Below are 4,475 nucleotides of genomic sequence, written 5' to 3'. Positions count from 1 at the left end.
TATTTAACCACCATGTTCTTAGGAATAAAACCGACATTTTAATGTAAGCAAAAACTTGGTGCCCAGGAAGTTTTTAAAGCACTTTCATTAAATAAGCATCAGTATAGGTTAAGATATGATATCTAATAAATATCAAAAAATGAAATATATCATGTTATATGTAAAGTATACTGCAATTTCTAGTTCAAATAACTAGAATCGAAATACATGTATGACTTCTAAAATATTTTGTGTTGCTTAAGTTATAGATGGGGGTGACAGAGAAAAGGATTTTCTGCCGGACACATTCATTGCATGTTCTATTACTGGCTCAGGACACAGGGCCAGGGCATATCTGGTAGGCAAGCTGAGGGTTCACAAGTCTGTAGATCGTATACTAACAGTCTCTTATCAGCAGCTCTGGCTGTGCTTATCTAAGACTGCACGAGTCTGTCAGCTGTGAGGGAATGGAATACTGCAGGGACCTCTCTACTGTGGGATGCTAGCCAGGATTTTCTTTTTATTAATATCCCAAGTGGCAAGATACTGAATATGAAATGCTACAACTCATTGCTCTAACTTTATTTCAGGGAAGGAAATGTCATTTTAATTGTATACATAAGGTAGAGAGGTTAATGCATAATGTCATTTTATGTATGTGAATTATTGAAAAGGAGTAATAATGTGTGTGTGTTTGTAACCATCAATTTAGGCTTATCTCATCACAGTCAACTTGTGGATGCCCAATGCTGATGTGTCCAAGAGAGTGTAAGGGGCCTTAGTGTAGCCTCTATTACATCAGTACTTAAATATTAGTAGATTTTCTTTAGTTGCTAGACCCATAGTACAACAAAGGCCATGGGCACACAGAGCCTTTGGTTCACTTCTCTCAGCCTGTGTTTTTTTTATGCAGGCTAAGAGAAGCAGATCCACTCCCGTTAGCAGCTCTGTTTAACCTGCACTGAAAACTACAGCTTCTGCTTGAGTGCAGGTACATGGAGAAGAGACCAGCCAACTTCTGCTGTGCTCAGGGTGCCATAAGACTAAACTCATGATTAAAAATGTCCCTATCTCAAAAAAAGGTAAATCACTTCTCTATGGTACTATGCTTCTTTTATGGTACCAGGGTTCTTCTCTTCTGGTAACATTCTTTGATTGTTGTTCTTTGATAGATCTCCTAAGTTGTGGGGCAATTTGGGCTTATCTGATCATTTGGCCTCCAGAGAGGACAGTATCAAAGGACTGTATCAGGAAGTGGTCAGGGTGGTCATACCTGTGGTCTAATCAGCAGACAATAACTGGCCATTAGGGATTCAGTTCATTAAAAATTTTACTGATGGTCAGTAAAGTGTTGCTAAATAAGAAAAAAAGATTTAACAAATCCTTCTAGATTTCCAACTTGGATCTTTCATAAATATGCCCCTAACTCTTTTTCCATCTGTACCAGTGTCCTCAGGTGTAAGGTTTGAGTAGCTATAGCAGGAAATGATGGTGACAGGGCAATGGGAGTTTATAACTAGTGATGAGCCAATTTTTTCACCAGGCATGGATTTGCAGCAAATTTCTACATTTCGCCATTGGCAAATTGTTTCGCAAAACTTCAGTGAGAAATCGCCATGGAAAAATTCGCCACACGGAAATCGTTTTTGTTGCGCATCAAATTGGACGCGGTCGCGTAAAAAAATGCCCGGTCGTGTCAAAAAATAGCGGGCGACAAAAAAAATTTACACGTACGACAAAAAAAAATCACACGACAAATGTGTTTTGCGTATTTTTCACCATTTTGCGGTTTTTATGGCAAAGTGAAGCAGGACAGATTCGCTCATCACTATTTATAACTAACAAGTAAGGCATCTTAAACACAAGTTTTGCACCAGGGCCCATGGACTACTTGTCTACCTCTAATTCTGTTAAAGTTGATATCTGTTAAAATAAAATATCACATAAATTCTAGCAAGAGAATTTTTATATCTGTGAATAATTTTTCACACAGGATTGGCTGCCGAACTTCCTTGAGTTTCTTTTGTTTGCATCCCTTATCTTAAAATGTATTTATTTATTATTGTTGGAATAGGGATGTCAAAGGGCAGTCTTATGACATCAGTCTCAACCCCAACCACCTGCTGCTGCAAGTTGTAGTTCAACAACAATTGAAGGACTGCCATATGTCATTCTTACTTTAGATTGTAATCCTCACTTGACTGCAGATTAGATTAGTTCAGCAGGGCTTCCATCAAAATGCAAAATAGATACTACTGTACTAAGCTTCATCAGTCTATGAAACCTAAAAGGCGACATGTTGTACTATTCAGTAAGTCTTTGGGGGGCCTAAAGCAGAAGTGAAATTGATCAGCTTTCCTCCCCATAATAGGCCCACACTGCATTACGATGCAAAATGAAAAAAATAAGAATGGGGGGAGGGGGTTAATTAAAAGGCAGAGCTAGAGTGTGTGCTGTGATGGGACACATCTGATGACTGCATCAATCTGTCACTCCAACAGAAGGCTTCATTGTATCTTCCAAGTGCCTGTAATTGCAGCCACACAGAGGTAGCAAGGAGATAGGGAGCTGGTGACGGGCCGAAGTGACAGGTCCTGCTTTTCAGGGACAGTGTGACACAAGTGGACAGACAACATATAGCAAAGCTAACCCTATACTTTAATTTAGGTATTATTTTTTATTGCATGATTAACAGGTCTGATGTCAAGTTTAACTATCATAAGGGTTTCCCCTGTGATTTCATTATACTTTGTTTAATTTTGTTTTTCCAAATTAGCTTCAATTTTAATCTCATGATGAGTTGCCATTGTAAAGCAATCCCATGGAGCTTGGAAAAAGAATTTATTTCAGTTGTATTTATATAAATTTGCTTTATACTGAACCCCCTTCTGGTTTGAGTAAGACAAAAGAGGGCCCTGGACAATGCAGCAGAAAAGCTATATGAATTATGCAGATTGTGCAGATAATTGACTGTTGTGAGTTGTAGCTGAAGGCCAGATTGGAGCTGGAGTGTATATAAAGATTATGTTATATATGTATTTTAGTTGTTAGCAACATCAACAGAGGACCTCAGTGATGCACAAGTAAACTCTTTTTCATCCTCTTAAATTGTTGCTGCCTTCCTAAAAAAATTATTTGTTGCTAATTGAGATGACTGGATAGTAGTACCTTATGTGGCAGTCATTTTCTTCTATTGTACCAAACCACATTTGACCCACTTAACATACTCTACACATACAAGATTTTTTTTAGACCTAGTGTCAGCCTGGGACCAGGGCCCCCCCAGAAAACCTTAAACCATAGGCCCACTCTCCAAACTATTTTCCCCCCTTTGCTTAATCAACCTCTTTATTGTCCTAGTCTTTTTAATTTACATGCTAGCATCTATTTTTCCATCTATTTCTCCCCTTTGTTCCCATTCAAAAATAGGAAATGGCCATGAAGTAGACAAAATGGTCAGGAGCAGGAGGGCCCACTGACACCTTGGCCCACCGGGAGTTTTCCTGGTATACTGGTGGGCCAGTCGACACTGTTTAGACCCCTTTAGGAGTGTAACTAGAAACTCTTGGGGGGCCCAGGAGGTATAGAGGCCAGTGAGACAATCTCTGATAAGCAGTTTTACTATTATGCCTATGAAGGTCCCTATGAAGGTCTTATTCCAAGGTTTAAGAGGTCCTAAAATGATTCTGCTGAGGGGCCCATTGACTTTTAGTAAGAACCCTGACCTCCTGTAGCTGTTCTGCTTGCACCCTCCTTATGGCTACCTTGGAAATAAGAAATCTCCATTTTATCTGCATCCCTCGCTTGCAGTTAGTGCCTAAACTCTCATAAAAGCAGCTGCCCACTTCTGCCCCCATTATATGTAGAAAAGTTCTGAAATACATTTGGAACCAGAGACAATGTGCCCCTGTAGCAGCACGCCACACGATAACTGGCAGCAAAGCGGGAAAAGGCCCACACCTACACCAGAAAAATGTATACATATTATATATATAAGGGAGTGCAGCAACTGACAACTGGTTTCTGGCCATAGAAATCTCTAAAATAATGATCAGATATACAATGATCAGATATACAAGGAGCAGATATACAATGATCAGATATACAAGGAGCAGATATACAAGGAGCAGATATACAATGAGCAGATATACAAGGAGCAGATATACAAGGAGCAGATATACAATGATCAGATATACAAGGAGCAGATATACAAGGAGCAGATACACAAGCCCAGTGAATGCCCCTGTAGTTCCTGCATGACAGACCCCTTCGTTGCCACTGAGATCCCGCGGCACTGGAAGCGCAGTGCAACTCCGCTTTCTGTTTGATGGAACCAAAATACATGGCCGTGGTTGCATGGAAAAGCCACGACATATGGCCGCTTTTAATATTAACTTGCTAAATGGCACCGCGTAATAAGTGTAACAGCTTCTGTCCACTCCTGGCCTCTTTGTTACACGTGTAAGGAAGGGGTTAATGAGGCAGGAACAGGAGGC

Source organism: Xenopus tropicalis, chromosome 4 (assembly GCF_000004195.4).
Source record: "Xenopus tropicalis strain Nigerian chromosome 4, UCB_Xtro_10.0, whole genome shotgun sequence".
In the NCBI taxonomy this organism is placed as follows: domain Eukaryota; kingdom Metazoa; phylum Chordata; class Amphibia; order Anura; family Pipidae; genus Xenopus; species Xenopus tropicalis.
Note: the sequence above shows the minus strand (reverse complement) of the source record.